The following is a 20,058-nucleotide window of genomic DNA, read 5'->3' as shown; positions in this document are numbered from 1 at the left end:
TCTATCTATCTATCTGTCCATCTATCTATCTTTTATCTAGGGGGAGCTCCACTGGCTGCAATATAAACTGATCCCATTCACTCTAATGGAGAATCAGCTCAGTAAACAGTTTCCTGATGAGTTTCTGGTCTCAGTCTCTAGTTTCAGTCTTCTTCCATACAGCATGATGTTCATTTAGTAACTGATGGTCCCATTTACAGTAAAACAGACCATAAAGCAGGGTATGCTTTAGGGCGGGGCTACCTTGTGATTGACAGCTCATTCTCAGTGAGTCCGTCCAGCTCAACGTCTCCGTCTCACTGCCATGGTGGCGGCCAAAACGCAGGACACTAGGCTTCATAACGGTTCTCCACAAACCTATGGATGACATCACGAGAGATTAGCACTTGATTAATGAAGCTATCTTATGTATTTTGACTTTAGCCAACAGTAAATTATGCTAATGGTACAAAGCTAATGCTAATGCGAGGCAGGGGCATTCAGCTAGCTAATTGTAGCTAAGCTGATTGGGGTTGTCTGGCTGGCTGTGTCTGGCGTTGCTTCGTGGTGGTTGGCTGATGGGCTGATGTGTAAACAGCGAGCTAGTTAGTAGTATGGAGTAACGTTATTCAAAATATGATTGTCAGTTGTTGGCCGACGCCCAGGATGATGCAACAGGACACTGACTGCAGTTCACTGAACGGCCACTGGTGGCGCTGCTAGCTACAGTTTAATGATATATATACAATAATATTATAACTATAATATAATGTTAATACAATAACTAAAATAATAATATATATAAACACTCACAGTTCTTGGGCTCTTGAAAATGAGCTCAGATGGATATTTCCCATGATGCCCTGTGATTCAGCTCTCAGTCTGATTGGCTCAGCAGGGTCCAGGAGTTTCTATCTGGTCTCAGATCTATTAATCCAGATCGATGTGAGCCGGCGCTCGGGGCGGCCCGGGGGTCCGGGTCCTGCTGTCTCCAGCAGGTAAACATTAGCATAGTAATTAGCTTCGTTAATTCAGCCAATTATAGCCGTGTTGTTGTTTGTGTGTCGCCCTCAGAGGAGAGCCTGGTCCTGGACCAGAGCCAGGAGGAGGCCCACGTGGATGTGGTTCCTGCAGCTGCTGGTTCAGGCCTCTGCAGTCTGTTTTAATGGAAGGAGTCCTCGTTGTTCAGAGCCGGAGGTGAACCAGCTTTAATCCTGTTTCCTCTCATCTATAGATTATTATTATTATTATTATTATTATTATTATTATTATTATTATTATGATGATGATGATGATGATGATGATGATGATGATAATAATCCCTCCAGGATTTTGCTTTTTTCTGATTGTAGAAAATAGTTTTGATGTTTTTGTTGTAAGATTTATAAAAAATTGAAGGCAACTTCAAAAAAGTATAAAAATCGACTGTTTGGAGGTTAAATGAGACGTTGATGTTGGCAGCTTCACCACAAACAAGGAAGTGAGTTTGGTGAGTCGGCGTTTTGTGCAGTAACCACAGTGATTGGTTGAATGTGGACCAAACTGCAGAGACTGAATCTGTATTAATGGTTGCGAGCCAGTGGCAAAGGAAACAGATGGAAGGAAGAATGGATCCATTGTGGAAGAAAGATCAGCTGGAAGCTTCTACAACAGGATAAAGATCCTAAACGGACCTTGAAATCCACCACAGACCTCCAGAGACCCGTCTGGTCCTCACAGTCCACTGACTGATATATCACAGACAGACAGACAGACAGGCAGATAGTTCTCTCTGACTCTCTCTGATTGGTCGTCTGCAGTCGGTTAGTCGTGTGTTTCCGACTGTCAGACGTTCATCAGGTCTCATTAAGGTCGTTAACAGCTTGTCTCCTCCTCCACTAACAATGTGACTGTGATCTGATGATGTTCTGTAATCACCTGCTGGTTGAACACCTCCACAGCTCTCTGTAAATATTCATTATCTCATTAAAGATCCTGCTGGGACCGACTGTTAATGAACTCTGGTAATGGACCTGCAGTACAGAGGCTCACAACAATTTACTTTCAATTAATTTGTTTAAAACTGATTAAAACTTAAAGTTTTTCAAACATAAAACACAGAATCAGAATGTATACAAAGACAATATAAAGATAATTAATATGATTAGTTATATTACAGTTTCCTTTCCTTCTGGTTGGATTCACTAACATTTTCTTCTGCAGTTTGTATCTGATATATTTATATATTGATCTATTTCACATACAGTCTCATTATTACTCCAATAGTAAACAGTGTTGATGCTTTATAAATCAGGAGTTTGTGAGTCGTAATAATTAGAATACAGTTTATTATTGTGAGATATGAACCTCTCTGGGTAATTAGCGTGTTTTCCCTCGTTGTTTGGTGTCCTCGGTAACCATGGAGACGCGGTCATGTGACTTAGTAAGTGGGCCACAAGGAGAGAGGAAGACTTCCTTCTTCATCACTGTAGATTATACTGAGGACAAACTACAAAGCGACACACACTATGAAACATAAAACATATAAAACATAAAATATAATAAACATTAAACAGAGGAGAGACTTCACCTGTATATTATATAATATAAAACATATAAATATAAAATATATAAAACATAAATTAAACAGAGACAGAGACACACACCATAAAACACACAAACATATTGAAGACAATGACCTGTTGACCTGTTGACCAATAACAAACTGTCCTGATGGAGCTCAGCTCTGTCTGGACAGATAGTCCAAACATTGAGGAAGCGAACATAGCGGATTAGCTGTGTTGCTAACATTCAGTTTTATTGGAGCTCTTGTCAGATACAGCTGTTAATAAACTGTGGACACTTAGCATCAGGCTAATGAGCTAAGCTAATACTAACTGAAAGTAAGCTAGCTAGCTAGCTAGCTAGCCTAGAACTATTGTGAGTGATTAGCACTAGCATGTTCCCAGCTAGCTGTCTTGTTAGCTGTTAGCTCCCCAGCTACAGCAGCAACTCCACAACTGTTTGTACAAACATTTATGTTAGCTCGTTCTGTTTGTATAAATCCTGTGAGCAGTCGATCAATCAGACTGATTATTGATCAATAAAGCAACAGTTTTTAGGTTATAATCTGACTCTCTGTCAACCAGGGAATCATTATTTTCTTTTTATAGCTCTGTGAGCGGCGTCCTCATTAGCATGCGAGCAGTGAGCCGGCCGTGCAAATCGTTTGAAATGCAAAAACATTCAGTTTCTATATTTCATCAAGAAGCTTTTCATGTTTAATAAATTACAGACGTCGTCCTCCAAGACTTTGTTATTCATTAACTAAAAAGCACACAATGGGGATCCATTTAAAATCTTAATCCCAACCTGCAGGATTATTTGCTTCCTGCTAATATTTGCCTTGATTGGGGGGGGTGGGTAGCCTGCAGTGTCTCAGTGTGTTTGTAATGGGATTAGATGTGAAACTGTTGCAGGCTGATTCATTAATACGACCAAACAAACAGAGTTTGTATTATTAATAATAACCTCATGCTACGTGATCAACGTGGCTGATCAGTCCTGCTGCTGTGAGCTTTGTTTTACTGTATTAAACTGTAAATAAATGAATGTATTGACTTTATTTAGAGATTATATATGAAATTCATTCCTAGATATTACACAAGAGCATCTCAGGTCAAAACAATGGGCTCTACAGCCCACCAGACTCCATTCACAAAACCACTGATTTTATCTCACAGATAATAAAAACATTTCAAAGTGGACAGAAACAAAATCAAACTCACCAAAACCGTCTTTGTTAGTCTTTCCAACAGTCACCAGCTCTGGTTGGTAAATATAATAAATTAATAAATGATAAATCCTTCATTCACTGACACACACTACACAAATAGTCGGCGTCTATGGCCGGTGTTAACGTTAGCAACATTGCTGACAGGTAAAAAGAAAAATCTGATATTATTAAATTCCGGATGGAAATCAATCATCTGGGTTTAAAACTAATTTATTTTCAAACTTTTAAAAAAAACTTAAGAACTCATTTATGTTTCAGGTGATTTTATAAATCTTGTCTAGATAATAGCCTGTCCGAGGTTTCTGCCTCTTAAAGGACATTTGTCCTTGCCGCTGTCTCCAAGATCTTGCTCATGGTGGTACTGTTGGGTCTCTGTAAATAATGTTATAAAGAGTTCGGTCTAGACCTGCTCTATTTGAAAACTGTGCTGAGATAAATTCTGTTATGAATTGGCTCTATATAAATAAAACTGAATTGAATTGAATTGAACTGAAAGCTTATAAGCTTATAAACTACTGATAATGTCCATTTCTAATTATAGAAAATAAACTGCACATAAAGAAATATTATTAATATTAATACTCAATGTTGATTTTAAGCTTTTCAAGAAACACTGAAGTGACTTTGGCAGATGTTGTTTTTGTTGTTGTTGTTGTCGTCGTCACTTCCTGTGTTGTTCAGTGTTGATAGTGAACGCAGCTCCGCAGGGACCTTTAATGGTCTGTATTGATCACAGATCATCAATCAGTTCTGTCACTAATGTTCACTGAGTCCTCTGAGATCAGTTCACATGCAGACTGCTGCTTTTAATTCATTTTACTGAACTTAATTTGACTTTTGTTACTGTATAAAACATGATTTTAATTCCTGAGTTTTATTGAAAGGGTTATTATATAATTAATATAAAAAGTAAGGTGATAAAAACAAACACTAAAATAAAGATGAACAGGAAGTGTGTTTAGTAATATATATATTCTGACAAATAACTCTTATAATACATTTACTCAAACTAACACTGAAAATAAATAAAAACTCAACTAAAACTAAACATTTTAAACAATAATTCTGAAATCTGAAAAATGAAATAAAAACTAATGAAAAATACAAAACTATAATCAGAATCAGACATACTTTAATAATATAATATAATATTATATATATATATATATATTTATTATAACTCTGAACACCTTTTTAAACTCTGTATAATAAAGTTCAGCAGCTGTGAAACAGATTGTGTCTGTAGATTAAAGAGAATCAGTCTCACTGATGGTGGAGATAAAGGTTTTACTACCTTAAACAGACATTTTTTTTACAAAATATTTAAATAATGTTAGTGTTAATAATAATAAATAAAGTCAGTTCTATGTCGTCTGAGCAGGTTTTTCAAAATAAAATCATGTTGTTGAGCTGCAGTGATTCAGCAGATTTCTGCCTGTTTTAAATTAATGACAGTGTCTCCACCATCTGTCCACAGCGAGCGGCTCAGGGCCACAATATGTCCGCCACCAACGGCAAAACTAATGAATGAATTATTTGTGCCAGATTAAATATTTCTCTGCTGATCGAAGTGTTTGGATCCTCTGAACATTCAGGTTTCCTCCTGCTGTTTATCTTCATTACAGCTCATTATGTTTAGACACCAGTAAGTTATATGGGGGGCCCCCCCGAGGACCCCCGAGGCTTCCGAGGACCCACCAACTGAAACTGTTGGTATAAAGAACGTATGTAGAACTGGTTGACTGTCAGTAGTGTTGGTAAAATGTTGAAATATTCCACATGTAGATGTAGATGTTTCATGCTTTTTACAGAGGAAAGTAATAAACTATGTTATAAATCAGACTGTGAACGAACAAATCCCTCAGTATGAACATTCAGACTACAGAGGGCAGTACAACTCAAAGGTTTGGGTCCCGAATAGATGCAGGTTTCCAAAAGAGGCCTGGTCTGGATGTATAAAACCTCTTAAAACTCAGCGGGTCGCTGCTTTAAGCCGTTTAGATCTCAGACAGAAGTTTTAACATTATATCTGTGTCTAAGTATGGATGCTGCACATCATTGGATCAGTTCAATTCAATTCAATTCAGTTCAATTCAATTTTATTTGTATAGCGCCAATTCATAACAGAAGTTATCTCAGGACACTTTTCAAATAGAGCAGGTCTAGACCGAACTCTTTAAAACATTAATTACATAGACCCAACAGTACCACCATGAGCAAGACCTTGGAGACAAGGGCAAGGAAAAACTGCCTGTTAAAAGGCAGAAACCTAGGACAGATCCTCCGGCTCTAGGTGGGTGGTCGTCTGTCTCGACCAGTTGGGGTGAGAGAGAGAGAGAGAGTTCAATCCATCATTTTACTGAGACTATGAATGGTGCACTGAGCTCGTCTCTTCCTCTCTCTTTCTGCACTCATTCATGTTCCATTAATGCATGTTACTAACTTCACTTCTTCCCCGGAGTTCTTGTGCTTTCTCGTCTCGCAGGTTCTTATCGATCCTGGTGGAGCCTCCTGCCATGGTCCTGCTAGATTGCCATTGCCAATACTGTTGTTGCTGTGCACCTGTCTGTCTGTCTCTCGCTCTCTCTCTCTCTCTCTCTCACCCCAACTGGTCGAGACAGATGACCACCCACCTAGAGCCGAAAGATCTGTCCTAGGTTTCTGCCTTTTAACAGGCAGTTTTTCCTTGCCCTTGTCGCCAAGTGCTTGCTCATGGTGGTACTGTTGGGTCTCTGTAAATAATGTTATGAAGAGTTCGGTCTAGACCTGCTCTATTTGAAAAGTGTCCTGAGATAACTTCTGTTATGAATTTGCGCTATACAAATAAAATTGAATTGAATTAGAGAGCCACGTCATTACATGGGTTTTTTATCCTTTTAAACAATTTTCAGAGCAGTTTTCAGTGTTAAGCTAGCTGTGTTCACAGAGACGCAAAGGTCTGAAAACTTGTTTTATCGCCTCGATGGTACGGCCATCCTCACCGGAGCTGGTGCTAAGTAGAAGTAAGTGCTAATGTGGACAAAAATCAGAACAGGGGAGCCCAGTTAGCTCAGTGGGCAGAGCTGGCGACCCATGTACTGAGGCTGAGTCCTCGCTGCAGCGGCCCAGGGTTCGAATCCGACCTGCGGCCCATTGCTGCGTGTCCTCCCCTCTCTCTGCCCCCCTTTCCTGTCTGTCTTCAGCTGTCACTATCATAAAGGCAATAAAAGCCCCCCAAAAAATCAGAACAGAAGTTTTCAGTACTGGTGACAGGATCTATAGGCAGAACCAGTGTTTACTTACCAAGAACAAAGTTTCGGTTCACACAACGTCCATAAAGAGGCAGCAAACTACTGAGACACAGGTGACCACAATCAAGGCGGGGCAAACAATCAGAAGAGTGGCAAAAAGACAAAGACAGGAAGAGGAGGAAAACTACAAAATAAAACAGGAAGTAAGGCATCAAAAAACTGACTACAAAATAAAACAACACTATTGTTTTTTGGCAGAAACAATGACTACAGACCCATTTCAGGCTCCGATAAACAGCTAATAAACACATCGGTGTCCACAAGGTGTTATTAAAATAAAAATAATAAAAAAATCACCTGATCTGGTTCTGAAAGTAAGAACAGAAAATAAAAGTATTTCTGACTTTAATTCTGCTGTTATTGAAATAAAATTACAAGCAGGACAAAACCTCTAAACTGACCTGAAAACATGATATTTTTGCAGCAGGTTACTTAGAATCCCCCAGTGTGTGTGTGTGTGTGTGTGTGTGTGTGTGAGTGTGTATGAGTGTGTGTATATGTGTGTGTGTGTGTGTAACGGGTTACAATAGCAGCACTGAGATTTTGTGGTCTCGCTCTGATTTCCGCCTGTTTAGTTCTGATGACTTTGAACACTGAGTTGATCTGTTGAATCTGTGTGCAGGTGAACTCTTCTCGCCCTGACGGCCTGCAGGTTGTCAGAGAGGACGCCGTTTGTCCGTCTGTTTGAGCCCCTCCGGCGCCGACACAGCAGATGTCTGCATGTACGGCGAGCTGGCAGCCGGCGCAGGTGGCAGATGAACATGCCGGGTGCCAAACGCCGGCAGTTGGGCGCAGATGGAGCATCACATTTGGGGAGGGAGCGGCGAGCTCTGACCTTCTGCTGCTGTAGGTGAAGCTCAGAGGAATGTGGAGCTAAAAGGCAGCCGGCTCTCCCACGCTAACGACGGAGTAACAAGGTGTTGGCGAGGTGGAGGACTCCTTTGTCAGAGAGCTTCCAGTTTCTAACTCAGAGAATCAGTCTTCACCTCTCTGTCTATCCAAATATCTATAAATATATACCTAAATATATCCATCACAGATCAAATATCTATAAATATATCCATCACAGATCAAATATCTATAAAAATATATCTAAATATATCCATCACAAATCAACCATCAACACAATGAAAATCGAAAAACCGAAATTCTTGTACTTGGCCCCAAAAACCTTAGAGACTCACTGTCTAAAGATATAGCTACTCTAGATGGCATTACCTTGGCCTCTAGCACCACTGTCAGTAATCTTGGAGTTATCTTTGATCAGGATTTGTCATTTAATTCCAACATAAAGCAGACCTCTAGGACTGCCTTCTTTCATTTACGTAATATTACAAAAATTAGACACATTCTATCACAGACGGATGCAGAAAAACTAATCCATGCATTTGTTACTTCTAGGCTGGATTACTGCAACTCTTTATTATCAGGTTGCCTCAATAAGTCCATTAAGACGCTCCAATTAATTCAAAATGCTGCAGCACAGATACTGACAGGAACTAGAAAAATAGATCATATCTCTCCTGTACTAGCTCTGCATTGGCTCCCTGTAAAATTTAGAATAGAATTTTAAATCCTCCTCCTCACCTACAAAGCTCTTCATGGTCAGGCCCCTTCATATCTTAAAGAGCTCATAGTACCCTATTACCCCACTAGAACACTACATTCTCTGAATACAGGGCTACTTGTGGTTCCTATAGTCTCTAAAAGTAGAACAGGAGCCAGAGCCTTCAGTTACCAAGCTCCTCTCCTGTGGAACCAGCTTCCAGTTGTGGTTCGGGAGGCAGACACCCTCACCACATTCAAGAGTAGGCTTAAGACATTCCTCTTTGATAAAGCTTATAGTTAGGGCTGGATCAGGTGAGTCCTGAACCATCCCTTAGTTATGCTGCTATAGGCCTAGACTATCGGGGGATTTCCCATGGTGCACTGAGCTCCTCTCTTCCTCTCTCTCTCTCTCTCTCTCTCTTTCTGCACTCATTCATGTCCCATTGAGCAATATATTGAACCCCAAATTGCTCCTGATGCCGTGCATCAGTGTGTGAATGTGTATGAATGCATTAGTCTCAGTTCGATGGGCTTTACCATCACTGTGTAAATTTTTGTGAAAGGGTGAATGTGGCACATAGTGTAAAAGCGCTTTGAGTGGTCGGAAGACTAGAAGGGTGCTATACAAGTACAGGTCCATTTACCATTTACCATTAATGCATGTTACTAACTTCACTTCTTCCCCGGAGTTCTTGTGCTTTCTCATCTCGCAGGTTCTCATGGATCCTGGTGGAGTCTCCTACCATGGTCCTGCTTGACTGCCCTTGCCAGTACTGTTGTTGCTGTGCACTTGTCTGTCTGTCTGTCTGTCTGTCTCTCTCTCTCTCTCTCTCTCTCTCTCTCTCTCACCCCAACTGGTCGAGACAGACGACCACCCACCTAGAGCCGAAGGATCTGTCCTAGGTTTCTGCCTTTTAACAGGCCGTTTTTCCTTGCCCTTGTCGCCAAGTGCTTGCTCAGGGTGGTACTGTTGGGTCTCTGTAAATAATGTTATAAGGAGTTCGATCTAGACCTGCTCTATTTGAAAAGTGTCCTGAGATAACAAATAAAATTGAATCGAATTGAACCACTGACAGCGTTGCTTCTTTAGTAACGAATGAAGACAGTTAAAGGCGTCAGTGGTTCACTGTGTCTGCTCAGATTAAAAACACTCAATTTGGACGAATCAGAGATTTTCTTCAGTGGGATCCACGGATCAAACTTCATCTTCATCATCATCAGAAGTTCCTCCTGAGGTCAAAGGTCACACTCAGTCCTAGAAAGCAAAGAGCTGCTGCTCATTAGAGTCTCACTGATTTCAGTGATTGTTTCCATCCTCTGCTGTTGGTGAGATTATTAGGATGAAGTCAGACGGAAGGTCAGAGGTCATAACAGAAGTTATCTCAGGACACTTTTCAAACGGAGCAGGTCTAGACTGAACTCCTTATAACATTATTTACAGAGACCCAAGACCTTGGCAACGGCGGTAAGGAAAAAAATTATTTTAAGAGGCAGAAACCTCGGACAGACCCTTCGGCCGTCTGCCTCGACCAACAACAACTTAACAATTGATCTATGTTACTTAGCTTAGCTAGCATTTTCTAACATTAGCTAACTTAAAATGTGACTATATATTTGTCTCTTATCATTTAACCGTTTTCAAAATGTGGTTGTCTTTTTAACATAAATTAGCCTAGCATAGCATATTAAAGTACAGGAAAGGAGGAAGTTGACCGAGGCTTGCTCAACTGTGATTGGAGCACAGAGCAAAAAGGGGCGGGGCTTTGGAAGGGTACATTCAACAGCTTCTGTCAGTTACACATTGACATTCACGGTTCAGCTGCTCTCAGAGTTCACTCTTCAAGTCCTTCAACCACTTGAACCACGCTGTGCTTTTGCCAGTGCAGGTTTTGAACTACAGACGTTTTCTGTCATAGAAATAATAATTTTGTAGGAAGAGAAGGAAGCAGTCAGACTGATGGTAACGAGGCAGCAGAGTGATAAGTGAGGCAGCAGGACAGATTCTGCCGGCAGCCTCCCTCCGAGGCCACGGGACCATCAGGGATCTTTGGACTAATTGAGGAACCTGGCACGATGAAGCAAACAGACAAACACGCAGTTCGTGTTGCAGCCGGGGGGGATGTTCCAGTTCAAGAGGGGTGGTGGGGTGCAGGCTGTGAATATGGAGGAGAGCTGATGGATGGATGGAATAGGTCTCTGGGGATCCAGGTTTAGCCATATGGCTTTTTAGCCCAGTCTGGACAGCAGAGTGGACAGGGGCCGGTCGCTGAGGTCACTTCCTGCGGCCTCATGTGGGACCTGCAGACTGCTGATCTCAGGACAGCAGAGCGTTCAACCTCCATCCCCGAAAAACAACAAGTCTGACCCTCCGTCAATCTGCTGACAGCTGAGTCAGGGATTACTGCACTTCACAATAAAACTACAAATGCAATAAATCCATATCATCCAGTGTTATCTGATCATACATACAGTCTGATATCATCCGATCTATATTGAAAGTCTGATATCATCCGATCAATACATACAGTCTGATTTCATCCGATCAATACATACAGTCTGATATCATCCGATCAATATTGACAGTCTGATATCATCTGTTCAATATTGACAGTCTGATATCATCTGATCAATACATACAGTCTGATATCTTCTGATCAGTACATACAGTCTGATATCAATATTGACAGTCTGATATCATCCGATCAATACATACAGTCTTATATCATCTGATCAATACATACAGTCTGATATCTTCTGATCAATACATACAGTCTGATATAAGCTGATCAATACATACAGTCTGATATCATAACCTGTTAACTTCATTAGCTAGCAACACTTGTGTTTTCAGGTGTTTGTAGACGAATTAAAACATACATTTTATACTGAATATTATTGTTAAATATATAATATATAAAGGAATATCTATCTATTGTTACACAACAATTACGTAACATACAAAGCTAAATATACACTGAACAAAATGATAAACGCAACACTTTTGTTTTTGCCCCCATTCATCATGAGCTGAACTCAAAGATCTAAGACTTTCTCTATGTACACAAAAGGCCTATTTCTCTCAAATATTGTTCACAAATCTGTCAAAATCTGTGTTAGTGAGCACTTCTCCTTTGCCGAGATAATCCATCCACCTCACAGGTGTGGCATATCAAGATGCTGATCAGACAGCATGGGTATTGCACAGGTGTGCCTTAGGCTGGCCACAATAAAAGGCCACTCGAAAATGTGCAGTTCCATCAAACAGCACAATGCCACAGATGTTGCAAGTTTTGAGGGAGCGTGCAGTTGGCATGCTGACTGCAGGAATGTCCACCAGAGCTGTTGCCCATTAATTGAATGTTCATTTCTCTACCATAAGCCATCTCCAAAGGTGTTTCAAATAATTTGGCAGTACATCCAACTGGCCTCACAACCGCAGACCACGTGTAACCACACCAGCCCAGGACCTCCACATCCAGCATCTTCACCTCCAAGATTGTCTGAGACCAGCCACCCGGACAGCTGCTGCAACAATCGGTTTGCATAACCAAAGAATTTCTGCACGAACTCTCAGGAACCGTCTCAGGGAAGCTCATCTGCATGCTCGTTGTCCTCATCAGGGTCTCGACCTGACTGCAGTTCGTCGTCGTAACCGACTTGAGTGGGCAAATGCTCACATTCGATAGCGTCTGGCACTTTGGAAAGGTGTTCACGGATGAATCCCGGTTTTCACTGTACAGGGCAGATGGCAGACAGCGTTTATGGCGTCATGTGGGTGAGCGGTTTGTGGATCGAGTCGCCCATGGTGGCGGTGGGGTTATGGTATGGGCAGGCGTGTGTTATGGACAACGAACACAGGTGCATTTTATTGATGCATTTTGAATGCACAGAGATACCGTGATGAGATCCTGAGGCCCATTGTTGTGCCATTCATCCACGTCCATCAAGGCCCCATGTTGCAGCATGATAATGCATGGCCCCATGTTGCAAGGATCTGTACACAATTCCTGGAAGCTGAAAACATCCCAGTTCTTGCATGGCCAGCATACTCACCAGACATGTCACCCATTAAGCATGTTTGGGATGCTCTGGATCGGCGTATACGACAGCGTGTTCCAGGTCCTGCCAATATCCAGCAACTTTGCACAGCCATTGAAGAGGAGTGGACCAACATCCCACAGGCCACAATCAACAACTTGATCAACTCTATGCGATGTGTTACACTGCGTGAGGCAAATGGTGGTCACACCAGATACTGACTGGTTTCCGGATCCCCTCGTTCCCCCAAATACAGTGAAACTGCACATTTTCGAGTGGCCTTTTATCATGGCCAGCCTAAGGCACGCCTGTGCAATACCCATGCTGTCTGATCAGCATCTTGATATGCCACACCTGTGAGGTGGATGGATTATTATATATTATGCTCACTAACACAGATTTTGACAGATTTGTGAACAATATTTGAGAGAAACAGGCCTTTTGTGTACATAGAGAAAGTCTTAGCTTTGAGTTCAACTCATGATGAATGGGGGCAAAAACAAAAGTGTTGCGTTTATAATTTTGTTCAGTGTAACTCATACAACAGCTACATGAGCTACATTAGCTATATGAGGTACATGAGCTACATGAGCTACATTAGCTGTATGAGCTACATGAGCTGTATGAGCTACATGAGCTGTATGAGCTACATGAGCTACATTAGCTATATGAGCTAAGTTAGCTATATGAGCTAAGTTAGCTATATGAGCTAAGTTAGCTATATGAGCTACATGAGCTACATTAGTTATATGAGCTGCATGAGCTACATTAGCTATATGAGCTACATGAGCTACATTAGCTGTATGAGCTACATGAGCTACATTAGCTATATGAGCTAAATTAGCTATATGAGCTACATGTACAAACTGTACATTGAGGAAAATAGATTATAAATGAAGCAGTTCATGTTATTGAACAGGACATTAAAACTGTGTGTTTCATACAGAATCAATGTTTTTTTGGCTGAGGTTTGGTGTAGAGGACCAACAGGTGGGAACACCTGAGACAGTCTGATCTCCGTCTGTATGAACTGTGTTCAGCTTTCCCTCCAAACTGAAGCAGAGTTTCCCTCAGAAGGAGAGAAGAGTGGATGTGACCCAGCCTCAAACTGTCGCTCTGCAATAATGAAGTGTTGGACAGAGAGTCTGACACTCGGGGGGCTCAGAGAGGGCTTTGATTAAGTCCTCCGAGCTTCATTAAAAACCATGAAAGCTCATTTTAGAGACAGACTCCCCCCTTCCTCCCCTTCCTCCCCTTCCTCCCATCTCTCCCCCTCCAAACCACTCATCACTTTCTGTCTCTTTTCTCTGTTTGTGAACACATCAGGCAGCTTTAAAGTCCAACCCACCAGCAGACATTTTCTCACAGAAACCAGAGATTCTTTAAAGCCGGTTCGTTTCAAACCACCTGTCCACAACAGCAACAACAACAACAACAGCAACAGCAGCAGCAACCAGAGCTGATACTGGACCCTGTTGCTCACTGTCCACCTGCTTTGTGCTGAAAAAGGACTCATTCATGTAGATTTCTGTGTTGGTTAAAGAGAGGAAACTCTACTGCTGCTCTAACGACACAGAGAAACACTGCACACCTACACTGCCCTCCGGAGGCCAACCACAGGTACTACACTAACAACTGAAAGGTGTTTCATTGTCTAGCACGTGCTTATTATATATTCTCTAAGTAATTAAAATAATGAGTAGTAATTTGACCTCTGCCCAATAACCTGCAGATGCTGCAGTGGTCGGGGCCTGCTCGGGGAACTGACCAATCAGAGCAGATTCAAAACGAAGTGTCACGAGGTGGACGGTTTTATTTTATTTATTATTTTAATTTCTTACTGTTCTTGTTGTTTCATCAATTCAATTAAATTGTATTTGTATAGCGCCAATTCATAACAGAAGTTATCTCAGGTCACTATCTCTCTCTCTTTATATATATAGATATAGATATAGATATAGATAGAGAGAGAGAGAGAGAGAGAGAGAGAGAGAGAGAGAGAGAGAGAGATTAGGGTTAGGGGGAGGGATCAAAGCCAAAAGTTAGTTTTCCAGTTTGACGATGTGAAAATGAAAATTTTTAATTTTATGAGTCAAATTAAAAAACTATCAATGCACATCACAGTGATGTCACAGACTGCCACCCTCTTTACAGCTTCAGTCTCTGTACATCTGTCAGTATTAAGGTTTTGTCCTTTTAGAGCCCCAAACATTAAAACAAGAGAATGCTATACAATGCTGCTGCTATTGATTATTATATTGACGAGTGATTGAAGACAGATGAGCTCTGCTGTTCAGTTATGATAACATACTATTAATTATTAATCAATGCAGGAAAATATATATTTTAACAAATATTTATGTTTGTACGGCTGCTCCCTTGGCCAGGTCTCTTTTGTAAAAGAGGTTAAATAAATGAGACTAAAACATTTATATTATTTGTAGTTAATTCCAATAATAATAATAATTATAATCTTGTTACAGTAAATATAGCAAATATATGTTATGGGTTAGGGTAATGCTGGTTTTCATTATTGAATATGATGAAATAGACTTTATTGATCCACAGAAAATCACTTGTTCTGAATAAAACACAAGCTCCCCTAAAAACACCACGAGTGACATTCTGGGGGTTACTGACAATAATATGAAAATATGAAATGCGTTTTTTTTTTTCTGGAACTTTCCCATCATGAATTGTGTATGAAATTCTGCTATTATTGATGTTTGTATGTAATTAACTGATTAATTAAATATCAGATTGTTGCAGCTATGAATGTTTCTTTGCAACTAGACCAAAATGGTACAGCAGCTCGATCAATAACAATAATAGAAAATACACAAAAAAAATTTAAAAAAAATAAAGATTTTCTTTTTTCCAGGAATGATTTTAAAGGAAACTAATGTTTGTTGTAATGAACTGATTGAGAGCTGCAGTCTGAGGTTTATAGTGCTGCTCTGCCCTCTGCTGGACAAACTGCATCATTACACTTTCTGCTCTCATACAGACAGTTATTAGTTATTATATTCAGTTACACTATGTTTCACATATTTTATAATGTCTTTATTTATGAACATGATTTCATAATCACAAAACCAACAGAAATCCAACAGCACAGTTAATCGTTGTTCATTGTCCTCCATCGTTGTTGTCATAGTCATCATATTCTTCATGTTCATCATCAGCCACTATTATTAGTGTAGTTCTCTCTCTCTCTCCTCTCCCCGAGGAATGAAGGTTGAAGAATGAAGGTTTGAATGAATGGATCGAGGGGTTCGGTGCGATGTAAGAGGGAACTGAGTGGGTTGTGAGACTGAGTGTCAGAGGCTGTCTCTTTGTATCTCTTGTAGAAAGCCCCCAAAGAGACTTTAAATCGACTCATAAGCATGGGGTTTTTATATCATTTAGGTCGTAAAGTCGTGTGGGTTGGATGATTTTAATGATTGATCAGCGAACGGGATGAAGCTATTGAGCGAAAGAAAACAGCAAACAGAATAACGTTTTAAAGAGTTCGGTCTAGACCTACTCTATTTGAAAAGTGTCCTGAGATAACTTCTGTTATGAATTGGCGCTATACAAATAAAATTGAATTGAATTGAATTATCCATCTGAAGGGAGTCAGTAGAAGATGGTGGCTGAAGATGGTTGGACTGGAGTCGGAACGGCATCGGAGGCTAGTGCCGATTGTGTATTGAATTTCTGTAACCAGAAGCGAGAGCGTGTCGGCAATTTTGTTTTGCGACCTGGGAAAAATGCAAGAAACTTGGGTGATGAATTGATGCTAGGCTGAAGCTAGGGTAAGCTTCTGTACGAACTGCATTATATTAAGGGCTGGGTCAAGTATCAGAGGCGTGTAACCATCTGGCTTTGACCTGCGGTCGAGGAACGCTGAACAAACTATGTCGTGGTACGAGGGGAATGGGAAGGTGAATTGTATGCGTTCTTTAGAGCTGGTAGATACTGGCTGTTTGTGTTTGATTCGACTGAGTGTGGTTAGCAGTTCTCTGTGGATATGAGGGTTGCATGTGGACGGATACATTGAATGGTGAGGTCAACGCATATACGTCTGAAAACGAATGTAAAAATGATGACTCTGAAATAAAACTATTAATTGTTGCAGGGCTTCTTTTCTTGGCTGGACTAAGAGGTGAATTGGTATTTTAAATGAACACAGAAAGATATATTGTGTAAACGTTTTAAGAATTTGCCATAAAAGATTAATTATTATTAAATAAATGTTAACGGGGAAGGAGAGGTGACCCTGGAACAAAGGGAGGACCAGGTCCTGATGGGCTAAAATGAGAGATGTGAGTTCAGACGGATGTATTGAATGGTGAGGTCGACGCGTATAGGTCTTTAAACTAATGTTACAATGATGACTCTGAAATTAAAACCAATAACTGTTGCAGGCCTGGACTAAGAGATGAACCGGTATTTTGAATAAAAGTAAAAAGATGTATTGCATATACGTTTTAAGAACAATCTGATAAATAAACAGCTAACTTTAGTGTTTATGGAGGATTCATCGTTAACATGTACAAACTGAGAATGATAAATAAACAGCGGGCAGCTGTGGCTCAGAGGAAGAGCGGGTCATCCACTAATTGGAAGGTTGTTGGTTCGATCCTCAGCTCCTCCTGCCACATGTCGAAGTATCCTTGAGCAAGAGACTGAACTCCGAATTTGTGAACTCCGGTGTGTGAATGTGTATGAATGTGTTAGTTTCTATTCGATGGACTTTGCCATTGCTGAGTGAATGTGTGTGAAAGGGAGAATGTGGCGTAAAAGCGCTTTGAGTGTCGGAAGACTAGAAAGGCAGTGTAGTACAGGTCCATTTACCAAATTTCAATTAAATTTTATTTGTATAGTGCCAATTCATAACAGAAGTTATCTCAGGACACTTTTCAAATAGAGCAGGTCTAGACCGAACTCTTTATAACATTATTTACAGAATAGGACTTAGTGCGGTTCCTTTAATGCCAATTTGATGCTCAAGCCTCTGTAATAGAATATGATGGTGTCACTGCACTTGTATTTTTAAATCTTAGTACTGTTCTTGACAAGTCCATTGTCGGAAGCAATTAAAAGGTAATTCTTAACTTTAACCAGTGCTGTCTCTGTGCTGTGATCAACTCTAAATTCTGACTGAAAATCCTCAAATAAACTATTGTTATGTAAAAAGTCACACAACTCTTTGGCGACTACTTTCTCCAGAATCTTAGAGAGGAAGGGGAGGTTAGAGATTGGTCTATAGTTGGCTAAAACCCCTGGGTCAAGAGTGGGCTTTTTAAGAAGGGGTTTAATTACAGCTACTTTAAAGGACTGTGGTACATATCCTGATAATAAAGAAAGATTAATCATATCCAGTAAAGAAGTGCCAATTAAGGGTACGACTTCTTTAAGCAGCCTAGTTGGGATTGGGTCCAACAGACAGGTTGATGGCTTCGATGTAGAAATTATTGAAGTTAACTGATGAAGATCGATAGCAGAAAAACAGTCTAAATATATATATCCAAGTTTACATTAGTTAAAGTTCCTGAACTTGGAGAGCCACTGATAACTGTTGATGGCAGTTGGTGATTCATTTTCTCTCTAATAGTAATAATTTTATTATAAAAGAAGCTCATAAAGTCGTTGCTACTTAACTTTATGGGGATATGTGGCTCAATAAAGCTGTGACTCTCTGTCAGCCTGGCTACAGTGCTGAAGACGAACCTAGAGTTATTCGTATTTTCTTCTATTAGTGCTGAGTAATAGGCTCCTCTGGCATTACAGAGGGCCTTTCTATATGTTTTAAGATTATCTTGCCAAATTGAGCGATATTCTGATAATTTGGAAGAGCGCCATTTCCTTTCAGATTTCCTAGCTTTTTGCTTTAATTGGCGGGTTTGGTGGTTGTACCACGGTGCTAGTTTCCTATGTTTTAATAATTTCCTTTTTATAGGAGCGATAGAATCTAATGTTCTTCGTAGTGAGCCTGCAGCACTATCAACAAGATTATCAGTTTCAGAGGGACTAAAGTTATTATAGGACTCTGTTAAATTCAAACATGGCATTGAATTAAACACTGAAGGAGTCTCCTCCTTAAATTTAGGCGACAAGGGCAAGGAAGAACTGCCTGTTAAAAGGCAGAAACCTAGGACAGATCCTTCGGCTCTAGGTGGGTGGTTGTCTGCCTCGACCAGTTGGGGTGAGAGAGAGAGAGAGAGAGAGACGCACAGCAACAACAGTATTGGCAATGGCAATCTAGCAGGACCACGGCAGGAGGCTCCACCAGGATCGATAAGAACCTGCGAGACGAGAAAGCACAAGAACTCCGGGGAAGAAGTGAAGTTAGTAACATGCATTAATGGGACATGAATGAGTGCAGAAAGAGAGAGGAGCTCAGTGCACAATGGGAAATCCCCCGATAGTCTAGGCCTATAGCAGCATAACTAAGGGATGGTTCAGGACTCACCTGATCCAGCCCTAACTATAAGCTTTATCAAAGAGGAACGTCTTAAGCCTACTCTTGAATGTGGAGAGGGTGTCTGCCTCCCGAACCACAACTGGAAGCTGGTTCCACAGGAGAGGAGCTTGGTAACTGAAGGCTCTGGCTCCTGTTCTACTTTTAGAGACTAATCTAACAGTATGAATCCAAAAGTTATTAAATAATGGTCAGATAGGAAAGGATTATGTGGGAAGACTATTAAATGTTCAATATCAATGCCATATGATAGAACAAGGTCAAGAATGTGATTAAAACAATGAGTTTGTTTATTTACACTCTGACAGAAGCCAATTGAGTCTGTTAATGAGATGAATGCGTTACTAAGGCTGTCATTTTCAACATCCACATGAATATTAAAGTAATTATTATAGGTGATTTTATCTGATTTAAGGACTAAACTTGATAAAAACTCAGAGAATTCAGATATAAAATCAGAGTACGGTCCAGGAGCGCGGTACACTAACAAATAGAACTGCCTGCAGTGTTTTCCAGGATGGGTGAGAAAGACTAAGAACAAGGCTTTGAAAATAATTATAATTTAGTTTAGGTTTAGGGTCCATTAAAACACCCGAATCATATATGGCTGCTACTCCACCTCCTCGGCCAGTGCCTCGAGGAATGTGAGTATTAATATGACTGTCTTACCCCCCCAAAGTAAATCAAAATCATAATCTGATATTAATTAATTCACTAAAACAGCTTTAGAGGACAGAGACTAGGGGCCTCATGTACTAACGTGGCGTACGCACAAAATTCGTGCATACACCATTTTTCACGTTCACGTTCAGATGTACTAAAAGTGAAATGAACGTGAGAATGTGCGGTCCTCCACGGCAGCTTCATTGCTGGCATACGTACATATTTTTTGCTTATGTCAGTTGTCAGTCACAGGCGATGCATAGCCGAAATTAACAATTGCTCTTGGGACATTTGCACTC

General features: G+C 40.5%; 1 protein-coding gene across 1 annotated transcript in view; it reads left to right on the top strand.

Moving 5' to 3' along the window:
- LOC127365076 (uncharacterized) overlaps nt 1-20,058 on the top strand; it is an 80,994-nt gene that overhangs the window by 24,078 nt on the left and 36,858 nt on the right. The window lies entirely within an intron of this gene.

Source organism: Dicentrarchus labrax, unplaced genomic scaffold (assembly GCF_905237075.1).
Source record: "Dicentrarchus labrax unplaced genomic scaffold, dlabrax2021, whole genome shotgun sequence".
Taxonomy (NCBI): domain Eukaryota; kingdom Metazoa; phylum Chordata; class Actinopteri; family Moronidae; genus Dicentrarchus; species Dicentrarchus labrax.
The sequence above is the reverse complement of the archived record's forward strand: the minus strand, read 5'-3'. Positions and strand labels throughout refer to the sequence as shown.